The sequence below is a fragment of the Ranitomeya imitator genome, chromosome 1, assembly GCF_032444005.1.
Source record: "Ranitomeya imitator isolate aRanImi1 chromosome 1, aRanImi1.pri, whole genome shotgun sequence".
Classification (NCBI taxonomy): domain Eukaryota; kingdom Metazoa; phylum Chordata; class Amphibia; order Anura; family Dendrobatidae; genus Ranitomeya; species Ranitomeya imitator.
The window spans coordinates 783,380,066-783,398,333 of record NC_091282.1 but is presented as its reverse complement, the minus strand read 5'-3'; the positions used below and the strand labels follow the sequence as shown (position 1 = coordinate 783,398,333).

The following is an 18,268-nucleotide window of genomic DNA, read 5'->3' as shown; positions in this document are numbered from 1 at the left end:
AGTTAAGTACATTATTAAATTCAGAACATTAAACAAAGTTTGAATTATATATTTTTTTACTTACACAGAAATCTCTTAAGATGACAACTGGTCCTATTTCTTAACCATAACGTAAACAAATTCAACGTAGTATACAGCACAGAGCCACATAGTATATTGCCCAGCCACCTAGTATATTGCCCAGTGACGTAGTATATTGCCCAGTGACGTAGTATATTGCCCAGTCACGTAGTATATTGCCCAGCCACGTAGTATATTGCCCAGCCACCTAGTATATTGCCCAGCCACCTAGTATGTTGCCCAGTGACGTAGTATATTGCCCAGCCACATAGTATATTGCCCAGCCACCTAGTATATTGCCCAGTGACGTAGTATATTGCCCAGTCACGTAGTATATTGCCCAGCCACCTAGTATATTGCCCAGCCACCTAGTATGTTGCCCAGTGACGTAGTATATTGCCCAGCCACATAGTATATTGCCCAGCCACCTAGTATATTGCCCAGTGACGTAGTATATTGCCCAGTCACGTAGTATATTGCCCAGCCACGTAGTATATTGCCCAGCCACCTAGTATATTGCCCAGCCACCTAGTATATTGCCCAGTCACGTAGTATATTGCCCAGTCACGTAGTATATTGCCCAGCCACGTAGTATATTGCCCAGCTACGTAGTATATTGCCCAGTCACGTAGTATATTGCCCAGCCACGTAGTATATTGCCCAGTCACGTAGTATATTGCCCAGCCACATAGTATATTGCCCAGTGATGTAGTATATTGCCCAGCCACGTAGTATATTGCCCAGCCACCTAGTATATTGCCCAGTGACGTAGTATATTGCCCAGCCACGTAGTATATTGCCCAGCCACGTAGTATATTGCCCAGCTACGTAGTATATTGCCCAGCCACGTAGTATATTGCCCAGCCACGTAGTATATTGCCCAGCCACGTAGTATATTGCCCAGCCACCTAGTATATTGCCCAGCCACCTAGTATATTGCCCAGTGACGTAGTATATTGCCCAGTCACGTAGTATATTGCCCAGCTACGTAGTATATTGCCCAGTCACGTAGTATATTGCCCAGCCACGTAGTATATTGCCCAGTCACGTAGTATATTGCCCAGTCACGTAGTATATTGCCCAGTCACGTAGTATATTGCCCAGCCACGTAGTATATTGCCCAGCCACATATTATATTGCCCAGCCACATATTATATTGCCCAGCCACATATTATATTGCCCAGCGACGTAGTATACAGCAGAGCCACATAGTATATTGCCCAGCCACGCAGTATATTGCCCAGTCACGTATGTCACAGGTTAAAAAATAAATATACTCACCTTCAGATCCGAGGGCCCCTTGTAGCGCGCGGCTGCCGCCATCTTCCGTTCCCAGGATGCATTGCGAAATTACCCAAATGACTTAGCGGTCTCGCAAGGCCGCTAAGTCTTCTGGGTAATTTCGCAATGCATCGCCGGGAATGAAAGATGGCGGCCGGCGCGAGCGGCTCTGCGGACAACGGAGGGTGAGTATAGCAGGTTTTTTGTTTTTTTATTATTTTTAACATTACATTTTTTACTATTGATGCCGCATAGGCAGCGTCAATAGTAAAAAGTTGGGGAGACACAGGGTTAATAGCGGCGGTAACTGAGTACGTTACCCGCGGCATAATGTGGTCCGTTACCGCCGGCATGAACACTGTGTTAGCAGTGGCTGAAGGGGAGTATGCGGGCGCTGACTGCAGGGAGTAAGGAGCAGCCATTTTCTTGCGGACTGTGCCCGTCGCTGACTGGTCGTGGCTGTTTTGCCGCGACCAATCAGCGACTTGGATTTCCTTGACAGACAGAGGCCGCGACAAATGAATATCCGTGACAGAAAGAAGGAAAGACAGAAAGACAGAAGTGACCCTTAAGGTACCTTCACACATAACGATATCGTTAACGATAACGTTGCTTTTTGTGACGTAGCAACGATATCGTTAAGGAAATCGTTATGTGTGACAGCGACCAACGATCAGGCCCCTGCTGGGAGATCGTTGGTCGCTGAACAAAGTCCAGAACTTTATTTGGTCGCTGGATCTCCCGTGGACATCGCCGGATCGGCGTGTGTGACACCGATCCAGCGATGTCTTCACTAGTAACCAGGGTAAACATCGGGTAACTAAGCGCAGGGCCGCGCTTAGTAACCCGATGTTTACCCTGGTTACCAGCATAAAAGTAAAAAAAAAAAAACACTACATACTTACCTACCGCTGTCTGTCCCCGGCGCTGTGCTCTGCACTCCTCCTGCTCTGGCTGTGAGCATCGGTCAGCCGGAAAGCAGAGCGGTGACGTCACTGTGCTCACAGTCAGTGCAGGAGGAGTGCAGAGAAGCTGAGCGCCGGGGACAGACAGCGGTAGGTAAGTATGTAGTGTTTGTTTTTTTTTATTTACTTTTACGCTGGTAACCAGGGTAAACATCGGGTTACTAAGCACGGCCCTGCGCTTAGTTACCCGATGTTTACCCTGGTTACCCGGGGACTTCGGGATCGTTGGTCGCTGGAGAGCGGTCTGTGTGACAGCTCTCCAGCGACCAAACAGCGACGCTGCAGCGATCGGCATTGTTGTCGGTATCGCTGCAGCGTCGCTTAATGTGAAGGGGCCTAGACAATTATATAGTAGATAAGATAAAGGGTCAATCAATATAGAACTAATTTGTGCTGAAAAAGGTGATTTGACAGAGGCATACAGTTCATAAGGGCAGCAGAGTAGGGAATGTCTGAAAGGCTAAGCGATGCAGATGCTTCCCGCCACTACTCACAATGTCTGCGGTGCGGCTGCAAAAACCAGCAGGAGGAGGACAAATAAAGATCGGCTTGAGGGACCCTTCGGCAGCAGGAGGAGGAGGACACAGCAACAGCAGCTTTTTAGGTTTAAAAAGTACAAGCTGCGGCACTCGGTCACTCACTCAAGCAGTGCCACCAGTCCTGACTCCTTTCCTTTGGTGCGACTCACTGAAGGACCTGTGTGGACACGCCTCTCCAGGTCACATGGTTGTAACATGTGACTGCATTGACTCCATCTTCCCCCATGTAATTGGAGGACCTGCGGTGACGGCTCCCTGCTGCGGGTCACTCACAAATGGTTGGGTCCGTGAGTCATTCATTCTCCTTCTTCGCTATTGTCCATGGACGGACGGGCGGGCCCTTAGGAAGTCCGGGCCCCGTCGCAACTGCGACCGCTATAGTTACGCCCCTGGTTGCCTGGTTGCTAGGGAATGCCCACATGTACTTATGCTGGCTAACAGATGTAAATCATTCAGCTGCTGCAAGAAAACTAAATCTACGAGCACTAAAAAATGCTCGGAGGTCACCCGAGCGTGTTTGGGAAATCTCGAGTAACGAGTATATTCGCTGATCATTAATTAGGACAATTAAAAGATGGTGGAGCTATCCATCAGTGGTCAGGACTGTGCGAGAAATGTGGAAATGACAGCAAGAGAAAGACCTAAATCCACGCACCTAATCTTTCAGTCACTATTGCATGTTTTCAGACTGAAGATGCAGCTGCTTCGGCTCCTCTTGTTTTCAGTCTCCATGACCATCGTTTCCCAACATGGCGGACAGACGGGAGACGACAGCTTATCCAAGGCCAGAATGCAGTTCACCATCTCACTTTTCAAACTTATGTCTTCTAAGCAGTGGTGGATTATAATGAGGTCAATCTGGGCGGTAGCCCAGGGCCTAGTGGTGTGGGGGGGCCCCGGGCTACCGCTCAAATCACCAGGCCCCTACCGGCGCTGCGGCAATTTAACGCTATTGACGTGCGGGTGCGGGCCCACACATCATTAGTTAACAGCCGCCAGCCAATTGGAGGGTGGCAGCTGACGTAAGCAGCAGTGCGCATGTCGCCGGCTTCTGACATCATTGTCAGTCGCCGGCGAATGCGCGCTTCAGCTGCGTGGAGGGAGCTTCAGCCACAGGAGCGCGGCCAGGTAAGAAGAACTCAGTTTTTTGTTTTTTTTTATTGAGAGCTGCAATCCAGGGGGCCCGGAGCAGAATGCTGGACACGCTGGGGGCAGAATGCTGGAGACACGTGGGGCAGAATGCAGGACACGCTGGGAGCAGAATGCTGGAGACGCTGGGGGCAGAATGCTGGAGACACGTGGGGCAGAATGCTGGACACGCTGGGGGCAGAATGCTGGAGACACGTGGGGCAGAATGCTGGACACGCTGGGAGCAGAATGCTGGAGACACTGGGGGCAGAATGCTGGACACGCTGGGGGCAGAATGCTGGAGACACTGGGGGCAGAATGCTGGACACGCTGGGAGCAGAATGCTGGAGACACGGGCAGAATGCTGGACACGCTGGGGGCAGAATGCTGGAGACACGTGGGGCAGAATGCTGGACACGCTGGGGGCAGAATGCTGGAGACACGTGGGGCGGAATGCAGGACACGCTGGGAGCAGAATGCTGGAGACACGTGGGGCGGAATGCAGGACACGCTGGGAGCAGAATGCTGGAGACACTGGGGGCAGAATGCTGGACACGCTGGGGGCAGAATGCTGGAGACACTGGGGGCAGAATGCTGGACACGCTGGGGGCAGAATGCTGGAGACACGTGGGGCAGAATGCTGGACACGCTGGGGGCAGAATGCTGGAGACACGTGGGGCGGAATGCTGGACACGCTGGGAGCAGAATGCTGGAGACACTGGGGGCAGAATGCTGGAGACACTGGGGGCAGAATGCTGGACACGCTGGGGGCAGAATACTGTACACGCTGGGGGCAGAATGCTGGACACGCTGGGGGCAGAATGCTGGACACACTGGGGCAGAATGCTTGAGACGCTGGGGGCAGATTGCTGGAGACTCTGCAGGCAGAATGCTGGAGATTCTGCGGGCAGAATGCTGGAGACGCCGGGGGCAGAATGCTGGAGACAGATGGGGCAGGATCATGGGGCAGGGTGGATACGATGGAGACAGATGTGGCAGGATGGGGAGATCATATGGGGCAGAATGGATACTCATGAGGGCAGGATGGGAGAACATATGGCTGGAGCCAGGAATGAGATACACAGGGCCAGGATGGGGAATATTACCATAGGGGCTAATTAAGGGATATTATTACTGCAGTGATGTGCATATTTTATTTTTTGAGTATACTGTTTTAAATGGGGGCATGGTCCTGTTACTGTGTAGAGTGACACTATGTCGCCTTTTTTTCTAAATGTGGTGTAATGTAGAAGTTGGGAAAAAGTAAGTAATGTGTTCTACAAGTGGAGCTCGAGATAACTGTGTTATTTCCTGCAGAGACAAGCCCTGACTGGAAGAAGTGATGGCAGTCTGTGCTGGATGAAAGATGAAGGACTTCACCTAGAGGCGTCACTGCTGAGTCAGTGTGTTACCTAAACACTGACACTATACACTGTATACTATATACAGAGGTCCTGTGTATAATGTCACCAGTGATCACTCTATTACCTATACATTATATACAGAGCTCCTGTGTATAATACCATCAGTGATCACCATTACCTGTTCACAGACACTGCATACTGAGTACAGACCTTCTGAGTATAATGGCACTTATGGTGATATTAGTATTGTGATTTTTTTTGTTACTGCAGCTTTACATGAACACCTGAGCCTTACACTATAGCTGGTCCGAATAACTAAAGCAATTGTTACCATCCACCTCTCGTGTCTCCCCTTTTCCCCATAGTTTGTAAGCTTGCGAGCAGGGCCCTCACTCCTCCTGGTATCTGTTTTGAACTGTATTTCTGTTATGCTGTAAGGTCTATTGTCTGTACAAGTCCCCTCTATAATTTGTAAAGCGCTGCGGAATATGTTGGCGCTATATAAATAAAATTATTATTATTATTATTATTACTGATCGGTATTGTGGTATTCAGTCACTATGTGGTGGTAATATGTGGTCTGGACATGGCGTTGGGGTATTTGTCCCTTGTATGTGCTATTTGGTCACTGTGTGGTGGTAATATGTGGTTTGGTCATAGTGTAGTGGTATTTGTTCCCTGTATGTGATATTATTCGATCACTGTGGTGGTAATATGTAACAACTCTGCTGGCATCACAGCATGGCCTCACATCTTTCACACAATCTTACCCACTGCTCCAGGCCATGATGTGGTTTCTGTTTCTTGCCAGCTCCGTGTTCTGTGTCTCTGCTCTGTCCATGCTTCATGGCTATGTGTATAGGGGGCCGGCGCCTGAACTCTCTGGTTCTTATAGGAATCAGGTGCATCTGTCTAATCAGTTACTGACCAATTACCAAGAGGCCTCCTGTATATAGTGCAGCTCCACCCTGTGGTCTGGGCCTGTGCAACTTACTCCCTCAGTCAGTTCTTAGCTGCTGGGGTGCCAGGTCCTGTCTCGGTTACTCTCTCTTGTCTGCCACCCAGGGGGGCGTTGTACCCTGGTCTCTGTCTTGTGTAGCCACCCAGCGGGGCTTTGTACCCTGGCCTATGTCTGCCACCCAGAGGGGCATCATACCCTGGCTTGTATCTATTTCTCTGTGTCTTGTCTCGTTCCTGTCTTAGTCTAGTCCTATTCCGGTGTCTGTTTATATCTCTGTCTTGGTTTGCCTTTTCTGCTGTGCATTCTCTGTGTCTTGCTTTTCTCCGCTTTCGGCTGCGCTCTCTGCGACCTTACTTTGACTCTGCACTCTGACCTTGCTTTACACTCTGTGGCTTTGCTCTCAGCTCTGCACTCTGACCTTGCTCCGCGCTCTGTGGCTTTGCTCTGTGGCTCTGCTCTTTGCGGTTCTACCTGGCTCCGCCTCCTGCGTTTCTGCACTTGGCTCCGTCTCCGCTCTTGGCTCCGCCTCCAGCGTCTCCGCTCTTGGCTCCGCCTCCAGCGTCTCCGCTCTTGTCTCCGCTCTTGGCTCCGCCTCCAGCGTCTCCGCTCTTGGCTCTGCCTTTTCCTTCTCTTAGTTCCACCTTCTACTTGTTACTTGGTCCTCCTGTGTGAACAGGTCCCTACCTGTTCCTTCATTCTCCTTTCCTTCTGGCTTGTTTCCGTACCTGCATCTTCTGTGTGTACAGGTCCCTACCTGTTCCTTCATCACACTCACAATAGGACTGCACTCAGGTGTCATCAGAGTGCAGCCTGATTCATACACCACATCAACCAGTCCTGTGTATCCTGTGTTCCTGCCAGTCCTGCCGTTCCTGCCCTGCCTTCCAGTCCTGTGTTCCTGCTGTCCTAGCCAGCCCTGTTTCCTGCCGTGTCTCTGCCAGCCCTGAGTTCTCTGCCGTGTCTCTGCCAGCCCTGTCTCAGCCGTGCCAGCCTACTCGTCTGTGTTCCAGCCGTGCTCTTCTGCCAGTCCTGCCTGATGCCCGCACCAATCCAGGTGTTCCTGTCTCCCAAGTGGGATCAGCAGCCACAGCCAGACACCACCCTGGAGTAGCACCTGGCAGCTGCCTGCTGCACAAGCCTGTCCTCACCATCAGAGGCTCCAGTGAAAACCCAGGCAGCTGTTATAGTCACGCCCCTTCCAGGGTAGTCTGGTTATTGGCACAGTGGGGCCACAAAACCCCCGAGCTCACGCCCACCAGTCAGGGCGTGAGCGTGACATAATATGTGGTCTGGTCATGGTGTGGTGGTATTTGTTCTTTGTATATGATATTATTCGGTCACTGTGATGGTAATATGTGATCTGGACATGGTGTAGCGGTATTTGTTCCTGGTATGTGATATTATTGGTCATTTTAAAAATTGAAAAATAAATAAAATATACCTAAATTGTATTCCGTATTTTAACAAATATTTAATGGGTTACAGTAGAGTAGGGCCCGGCCAAAAGTTTCTTCCGTGTTATGGTGGCGGCTTAAAAAAATCTTTTGGCCAAAACAAAAGCTGCTGGCTATATGTGTGATCTGGTGATGGGAACTGTTAATGTGTGATTGGTGAGAAGTCTAGTTTCACTCAGCAACTATTTTTCTGGAATAATCTGGTTCAGGTATATAGTGACCCCCCCGCATGACCCTGTGACACGACCGGGGGGGGGGGGGCCCACAGAGTCTGAACAGCCCGGGCCTTGGCTACCTTTAATCCAACCCAGCACTGCCTTGTTGGCTTGGGGCAAGATTTTCAACTCGCCAGCAGATTCTGGATGCCATGTTTTTAAATTCCACCCAAACCAACAAAACCCTGAAAGACGACTTTAAGAAATTCCTGGCAAAAATTAGACTAGAAAAAGAAGGTGCGCATTTCAGATTGTCTAACTGGCTCTTCCTAGATAATTCCAGAAAACCTCAGCAGGACGTGGCCGAGTACTACAATGCCACCTTCCAGAGCGTCGAATTTAAAGACCCAGAGAAGGCAGCACAAAGTATCAACGAACAAGTCAGCTGCTGGACAGATGGCAAAATAGAAGATATGGTTCATGACCTGGACACATGGACAGAGATGGTTCTGCTCGACTATGCAAGCTTTGAGGGTGAGTTAAAGAGAGGTACACTGCCACCCACCATGGGCCATATATAATAATGGGGTCTTAATATGTAGTACAGGGGCTTTCATGGCCCATCAGAAACCAGGGACAGCTGTAACTGCGTACTCTGTATTCCCTATGACTATACCCGTCATAACTTTGCACATGTTCCTTCCTCAGGACAGTAATTGTTGACAGGCCCTAATATGGGGACATGGTAGAAACCCACAGATATGTACAGGAAACACCAGGGACCCCCCTGTGTAAGAACAGAACATGGACTCAAACAAACTGCGCATTCGATGATACATTTGACAGGAACTAGTTGAGATGTTATAGCACCTTGGCTTGTACTAGTGATGTCACAGCTGCTTCCCTGACAGTAGCACACTAGTGATGTCACAGCAGCTTCACAGATGGATACACATTAGTGATGACACAGCAGCTTCCCTGATGGATAGACACTAGTGATGTCACAGCAGCTTCCCTGACAGTAGCACACTAGTGATGTCACAGCAGCTTCCCTGATGGATAGACACTAGTGATGTCACAGCAGCTTCCCTGACCATAGCACACTAGTGATGTCACAGCAGCTTCCCTGACGGATAGACACTAGTGATGTCACAGCAGCTTCCCTGACAGTAGCACACTAGTGATGTCACAGCAGCTTCCCTGACGGATAGACACTAGTGATGTCACAGCAGCTTCCCTGATGGATAAACACTAGTGATGTCACAGCAGCTTCCCTGACAGTAGCACACTAGTGATGTCACAGCAGCTTCAATGACGGTAGCACACTAGTGATGTCACAGCAGCTTCCCTGACGGATAGACACTAGTGATGACACAGCAGCTTCCCTGATGGATAGACACTAGTGATGTCACAGCAGCTTCCCTGACAGTAGCACACTAGTAATGTCACAGCAGCTTCAATGACGGTAGCACACTAGTGATGTCACAGCAGCTTCCCTGACGGATAGACACTAGTGATGTCACAGCAGCTTCCCTGATGGATAAACACTAGTGATGTCACAGCAGCTTCCCTGACAGTAGCACACTAGTGATGTCACAGCAGCTTCAATGACGGTAGCACACTAGTGATGTCACAGCAGCTTCCCTGACGGATAGACACTAGTGATGTCACAGCAGCTTCCCTGACGGATAGACACTAGTGATGTCACAGCAGCTTCCCTGACCATAGCACACTAGTGATGTCACAGCAGCTTCCCTGACCATAGCACACTAGTGATGTCACAGCAGCTTCCCTGATGGATAGACACTAGTGATGTCACAGCAGCTTCCCTGACGGATAGACACTAGTGATGTCACAGCAGCTTCCCTGACTATAGCACACTAGTGATGTCACAGTAGCTTCCCTGATGGATAGACACTAGTGATGTCACAGCAGCTTCAATGACGGTAGCACACTAGTGATGTCACAGCAGCTTCCCTGACGGATAGACACTAGTGATGTCACAGCAGCTTCCCTGACGGATAGACACTAGTGATGTCACAGCAGCTTCCCTGACGGATAGACACTAGTGATGATTTTTCCTCTCTGAACCCTGTTCACACAGGTAATATACAGATGATCAGGTTTTTAAATACATCAGATAGGGATTGCATACAATAGTTAGGACTGCTCTGATAAGGGTATACCGTGAAGTTTGGTAGAGCAGCTTAGTATACATTTTTTGCAAAAAACGTATCAACCAAATACCCTGTTTTTTACATCTTTTACTAGCACTTGCGGATTACTGCAACATTTTTTTCAAACTGAGTGTTTTTGGTTTTACTATTCTCTTTTGTGTCTTCAGGTTTCTTGGTGGTGTGTGAACATGATCCCACAGACTTGTTCACTGTGCAAGTAGCCCATGTGTTCCTGTTTCCATAATTGTTCTCTTGTGTCTACAAGACTGGGGAGCTACCCACCACTCCTCTTGGGCTATCTGCACAAAAGCTGTTCTACTCTGTATGCACACATGGATTTTTCCTCTCTGAACCCTGTTCACACAGGTTATATACAGATGATCAGGTTTTTAAATACATCAGATAGGGATTGCATACATTAGTTAGGACTGCTCTGATAAGGGTATACCGTGAAGTTTGGTAGAGCAGCTTAGTATACATTTTTTGCAAAAAACGTATCAACCAAATACCCTGTTTTTTACATCTTTTACTAGCACTTGCGGATTACTGCAACATTTTTTTCAAACTGAGTGTTTTTGGTTTTACCATTCTCTTTTGTGTCTTCAGGTTTCTTGGTGGTGTGTGAACATGATCCCACAGACTTGTTCACTGTGCAAGTAGCCCATGTGTTCCTGTTTCCATAATTGTTCTCTTGTGTCTACAAGACTGGGGAGCTACCCACCACTCCTCTTGGGCTATCTGCACAAAAGCTGTTCTACTCTGTATGCACACATGGATTTTTCCTCTCTGAACCCTGTTCACACAGGTAATATACAGATGATCAGGTTTTTAAATACATCAGATAGGGATTGCATACATTAGTTAGGACTGCTCTGATAAGGGTATACCGTGAAGTTTGGTAGAGCAGCTTAGTATACATTTTTTGCAAAAAACGTATCAACCAAATACCCTGTTTTTTACATCTTTTACTAGCACTTGCGGATTACTGCAACATTTTTTTCAAACTGAGTGTTTTTGGTTTTACCATTCTCTTTTGTGTCTTCAGGTTTCTTGGTGGTGTGTGAACATGATCCCACAGACTTGTTCACTGTGCAAGTAGCCCATGTGTTCCTGTTTCCATAATTGTTCTCTTGTGTCTACAAGACTGGGGAGCTACCCACCACTCCTCTTGGGCTATCTGCACAAAAGCTGTTCTACTCTGTATGCACACATGGATTTTTCCTCTCTGAACCCTGTTCACACAGGTAATATACAGATGATCAGGTTTTTAAATACATCAGATAGGGATTGCATACATTAGTTAGGACTGCTCTGATAAGGGTATACCGTGAAGTTTGGTAGAGCAGCTTAGTATACATTTTTTGCAAAAAACGTATCAACCAAATACCCTGTTTTTTACATCTTTTACTAGCAATTGCGGATTACTGCAACATTTTTTCAAACTGAGTGTTTTTGGTTTTACTATTCTCTTTTGTGTCTTCAGGTTTCTTGGTGGTGTGTGAACATGATCATACAGACTTGTTCACTGTGCAAGTAGCCCATGTGTTCCTGTTTCCATAATTGTTCTCTTTTGTCTACAAGACTGGGGAGTTCCACCACTCCTCTTGGGCTATCTGCACAAAAGCTGTTCTACCCTGTATGCACACATGGATTTTTCCTCTCTGAACCCTGTTCACACAGGTTATATACAGATGATCAGGTTTTTAAATACATCAGATAGGGATTGCATACATTAGTTAGGACTGCTCTGATAAGGGTATACCGTGAAGTTTGGTAGAGCAGCTTAGTATACATTTTTTGTAAAAAACGTATCAACCAAATACCCTGTTTTTTACATCTTTTACTAGCACTTGCGGATTACTGCAACATTTTTTTCAAACTGAATGTTTTTGGTTTTACTATTATCTTTTGTGTCTACTAGTGATGTCACAGCAGCTTCCCTGACCATAGCACACTAGTGATGTCACAGCAGCTTCCCTGACCATAGCACACTAGTGATGCCACAGCAGCTTCCCTGACCATAGCACACTAGTGATGCCACAGCAGCTTCCCTGATGGATAGACACTAGTGATGTCACAGCAGCTTCAATGACGGTAGCACACTAGTGATGTCACAGCAGCTTCCCTGACCATAGCACACTAGTGATGTCACAGCAGCTTCCCTGACCATAGCACACTAGTGATGTCACAGCAGCTTCCCTGACGGATAGACACTAGTGATGTCACAGCAGCTTCCCTGACCATAGCACACTAGTGATGTCACAGCAGCTTCCCTGACCATAGCACACTAGTGATGTCACAGCAGCTTCCCTGACCATAGCACACTAGTGATGTCACAGCAGCTTCCCTGACCATAGCACACTAGTAATGTCACAGCAGCTTCCCTGACGGATAGACACTAGTGATGTCACAGCAGCTTCCCTGACCATAGCACACTAGTGATGTCACAGCAGCTTCCCTGACCATAGCACACTAGTGATGTCACAGCAGCTTCCCTGACCATAGCACACTAGTGATGTCACAGCAGCTTCCCTGACTATAGCACACTAGTGATGTCACAGTAGCTTCCCTGACGGATAGACACTAGTGATGTCACAGCAGCTTCCCTGATGGATAAACACTAGTGATGTCACAGCAGCTTCCCTGACAGTAGCACACTAGTGATGTCACAGCAGCTTCAATGACGGTAGCACACTAGTGATGTCACAGCAGCTTCCCTGCCGGATAGACACTAGTGATGTCACAGCAGCTTCCCTGACGGATAGACACTAGTGATGTCACAGCAGCTTCCCTGACCATAGCACACTAGTGATGTCACAGCAGCTTCCCTGACGGATAGACACTAGTGATGTCACAGCAGCTTCCCTGACCATAGCACACTAGTGATGTCACAGCAGCTTCCCTGATGGATAGACACTAGTGATGTCACAGCAGCTTCCCTGACGGATAGACACTAGTGATGTCACAGCAGCTTCCCTGACTATAGCACACTAGTGATGTCACAGTAGCTTCCCTGATGGATAGACACTAGTGATGTCACAGCAGCTTCAATGACGGTAGCACACTAGTGATGTCACAGCAGCTTCCCTGACGGATAGACACTAGTGATGTCACAGCAGCTTCCCTGACGGATAGACACTAGTGATGTCACAGCAGCTTCCCTGACGGATAGACACTAGTGATGATTTTTCCTCTCTGAACCCTGTTCACACAGGTAATATACAGATGATCAGGTTTTTAAATACATCAGATAGGGATTGCATACATTAGTTAGGACTGCTCTGGTAAGGGTATACCGTGAAGTTTGGTAGAGCAGCTTAGTATACATTTTTTGCAAAAAACGTATCAACCAAATACCCTGTTTTTTACATCTTTTACTAGCACTTGCGGATTACTGCAACATTTTTTTCAAACTGAGTGTTTTTGGTTTTACTATTCTCTTTTGTGTCTTCAGGTTTCTTGGTGGTGTGTGAACATGATCCCACAGACTTGTTCACTGTGCAAGTAGCCCATGTGTTCCTGTTTCCATAATTGTTCTCTTGTGTCTACAAGACTGGGGAGCTACCCACCACTCCTCTTGGGCTATCTGCACAAAAGCTGTTCTACTCTGTATGCACACATGGATTTTTCCTCTCTGAACCCTGTTCACACAGGTTATATACAGATGATCAGGTTTTTAAATACATCAGATAGGGATTGCATACATTAGTTAGGACTGCTCTGATAAGGGTATACCGTGAAGTTTGGTAGAGCAGCTTAGTATACATTTTTTGCAAAAAACGTATCAACCAAATACCCTGTTTTTTACATCTTTTACTAGCACTTGCGGATTACTGCAACATTTTTTTCAAACTGAGTGTTTTTGGTTTTACTATTCTCTTTTGTGTCTACTAGTGATGTCACAGCAGCTTCCCTGACCATAGCACACTAGTGATGTCACAGTAGCTTCCCTGATGGATAGACACTAGTGATGTCACAGCAGCTTCCCTGACCATAGCACACTAGTGATGCCACAGCAGCTTCCCTGACCATAGCACACTAGTGATGCCACAGCAGCTTCCCTGATGGATAGACACTAGTGATGTCACAGCAGCTTCAATGACGGTAGCACACTAGTGATGTCACAGCAGCTTCCCTGACAGATAGACACTAGTGATGTCACAGCAGCTTCCCTGACCATAGCACACTAGTGATGTCACAGCAGCTTCCCTGACCATAGCACACTAGTGATGTCACAGCAGCTTCCCTGACGGATAGACACTAGTGATGTCACAGCAGCTTCCCTGACCATAGCACACTAGTGATGTCACAGCAGCTTCCCTGACCATAGCACACTAGTGATGTCACAGCAGCTTCCCTGACCATAGCACACTAGTGATGTCACAGCAGCTTCCCTGACCATAGCACACTAGTAATGTCACAGCAGCTTCCCTGACGGATAGACACTAGTGATGTCACAGCAGCTTCCCTGACCATAGCACACTAGTGATGTCACAGCAGCTTCCCTGACCATAGCACACTAGTGATGTCACAGCAGCTTCCCTGACCATAGCACACTAGTGATGTCACAGCAGCTTCCCTGACCATAGCACACTAGTGATGTCACAGCAGCTTCCCTGACCATAGCACACTAGTGATGTCACAGCAGCTTCCCTGACTATAGCACACTAGTGATGTCACAGTAGCTTCCCTGATGGATAGACACTAGTGATGTCACAGCAGCTTCCCTGACCATAGCACACTAGTGATGTCACAGCAGCTTCCCTGACCATAGCACACTAGTGATGTCACAGTAGCTTCCCTGATGGATAGACACTAGTGATGTCACAGCAGCTTCCCTGACCATAGCACACTAGTGATGCCACAGCAGCTTCCCTGACTATAGCACACTAGTGATGTCACAGTAGCTTCCCTGATGGATAGACACTAGTGATGTCACAGCAGCTTCAATGACGGTAGCACACTAGTGATGTCACAGAAGCTTCCCTGACCATAGCACACTAGTGATGTCACAGCAGCTTCCCTGATAGACACTAGTGATGTCACAGCAGCGTCTCTGACGATAGCACACTAGTGATGTCAGATCAGTTTCCCTGACGGATACACACTAGTTATGTCACAGCAGCTTCCCTGACGGCAGCACACTAGTGATGTCATGGTTGCTTACCTGATGGATGTACACTACTGATGTCACAACCATTCCATCCCACCAATTCATGCCCTCCTTGTCCTGCTGAGTACATTGACTTGTCCTTGCACTGTCTTTGATGACATCCTTTCCAAGCTCTATCTTATGGGTAATGATATCATTCTGAACTTATTTCACCAGCAAAATGGGAAAACCAATTCTTCCAAGTGACAAAGCGAAGAAGTTTCCAGGTGAACCAAATAAAATCACCTCCGGTTCCAATGATGCATCGAGTGGGTCAATACAGGACTTTCAAGGACAAGGCTCTGGGCTGTGTCATGGTGGAGGTCCCATACAACGAACACCTTGTTCTGCTTCTTATTATGCCAAATAAAAGATACTTTGATTTGCTGCAATTAAAATTGTCTCCAAAACTCAGAATATTATATGTCGGAGGCGCGAACCAGGTAAGTGATGGTACAAGCAGACAGGAGCTGACTGCGCAGTCATACGAATCTCAGAGAAAACCGATATAATCGTTATAATGCATCTATATTCTGTGTTTTATGCTCAGTCTGCTGGATCTCTACATCCCAGAGATAACGATAGAACAGCAAATCAATGTTCAGTACGCCCTGCTCCACATGGGGGTCACACAAGCATTTAGTGACACCGCAGATTTTTCCAGAATCTCAGAAAATCCAGGATTGAAAGTGTCCACAGTTAGAATCAAAAGATTGTTCATATCGATACAAGTATTATAGGAGATCTATTCTTATATATTGTGTACATAGGAGCAGTAATATAGTAGTTATATTCCTGTACATAGGAGCAGTATTATAGTAGTTGTATTCTTGTACTTATGGGCAGTATTATAATAGTTATATTTTTGTACATAGGAGCAGTATTATAGTATATTCCTGTACATAAGAGCAGTATTATAGTAGTTATATTCTTGTACATAGGAGCAGTATTATAGTAGTTATATTCTTGTACATAGGAGCAGTATTATAGTAGTCATATTCTTGTACATAGGGGGCAGCATTAAATTAGTTATATTCTAGTACATAGGAGCAGTATTATAATAGTTATATTCATATATATAGTAGCAGTATTATAGTAGTTATATTCTTGTACATAGGAGCAGTATTATAGTAGTTATATTCTTGTACATAGGGGAAGTATTATAGTAGTTATATTCTAGTAGATAGTAGCAGTATTATAGTAGTTATATTCTAGTACATAGAAGCAGTATTATAGTAGTTATATTCATATATATAGTAGCAGTATTATAGTAGTTCTATTCTTGTACATAGGAACAGTATTATAGTAGTTCTATTCATATATATAGTAGCAGTATTATAGTAGTTATATTCTTGTACATAGGAGCAGTATTATAGTAGTTATATTCTTGTACATAGGAGCAGTATTATAGTAGTTATATTCTTGTACATAGGAGCAGTATTATAGTAGTTATATTCTTGTACATAGGAGCAGTATTATAGTAGTTATATTCTTGTACATAGGGGGCAGTATTATAGTAGTTATATTCTTGTACATAGGGGGCAGTATTATAGTAGTTATATTCTAGTACATAGTAGCAGTATTATAGTAGTTCTATTCATATATATAGTAGCAGTATTATAGTAGTTCTATTCTTGTACATAGGAGCAGTATTATAGTAGTTCTATTCTTGTACATAGGAGCAGTATTATAGTAGTTCTATTCATATATATAGTAGCAGTATTATAGTAGTTCTATTCTTGTACATAGGAGCAGTATTATAGTAGTTATATTATAGTACATAGTAGCAGTATTATAGTAGTTATATTCATATATATAGTAGCAGTATTATAGTAGTTCTATTCTTGTACATAGGAGCAGTATTATAGTAGTTCTATTCTTGTACATAGGAGCAGTATTATAGTAGTTCTATTCATATATATAATAGCAGTATTATAGTAGTTATATTCTTGTACATAGGAGCAGTATTATAGTAGTTATATTCTTGTACATAGGAGCAGTATTATAGTAGTTATATTCTTGTACATAGGGGGCAGTATTATAGTAGTTATATTCTAGTACATAGTAGCAGTATTATAGTAGTTATATTCATATATATATATATAGTAGCAGTATTATAGTAGTTCTATTCTTGTACATAGGAGCAGTATTATAGTAGTTCTATTCATATATATATAGTAGCAGTATTATAGTAGTTCTATTCTTGTACATAAGAGCAGTATTATAGTAGTTATATTCTTGTACATAAGAGCAGTATTATAGTAGTTCTATTCTTGTACATAAGAGCAGTATTATAGTAGTTCTATTCTTGTACATAAGAGCAGTATTATAGTAGTTATATTCTTGTACATAAGAGCAGTATTATAGTATTCATAATCTTGTGCACAAGGTACCGGTAATTATTGGACTCGTCATTTTCTCTAGATATACCAACAAACTCTAATTAAGATTGCTGAGAACGGGACAGACTTCAGTGGAGCTCATATCATACAGGGAATTACTCTTCCCAAAGATTTCGAGCTGACATTTGATCGTCCATTTCTCACTTTGATTTACTGCAAGCGCATGAAGACAGTTCTATTATTGGGGAGAGTTATGGATCCATCTCAGGTTTAAGCTCCTTTACTGAATCCTTCCTACAGGATCTGAGTAATTTCCTGATGAAATAAAGTTGCCTCCTTTGGGTATTTTTGTGTATTTTGTGACTTTATTTGTTAGAAATCAGTTTATATAGTTTCTGCATTGGGTTAGAACCATCATTGGTTTCCACATTACTTTTGTGTTAAGGGAGCATGTACAGTGTGACATAGAAATAATAATTTGGGCTGTTACATTGTAGAAACCATACGCCATAGTTAGAGTATAGTACAGAGTTTACTGAAGACAGCAGTATTATAAAGTTCAGGTCACTGTGAGGATTCAATTCCCCTAGAGGTGGTTGTAAAATAACAAGAAAGAGGGGCAAGGAGGGGAGGAAAGGGGATGAAGCTGCAGCTACTCTTTCTCTGTGTGCAGAATTGGGGAGAGATCTG

At 45.5% G+C, this 18,268-nt stretch overlaps 1 pseudogene; it reads left to right on the top strand.

The window, feature by feature from the left end:
* The first annotated feature begins 3,419 nt into the window (after positions 1 to 3,419).
* LOC138645716 (alpha-1-antiproteinase F-like) lies at positions 3,420 to 17,852 on the top strand (annotated as a pseudogene).
* Positions 17,853 to 18,268: the final 416 nt, after the last annotated feature.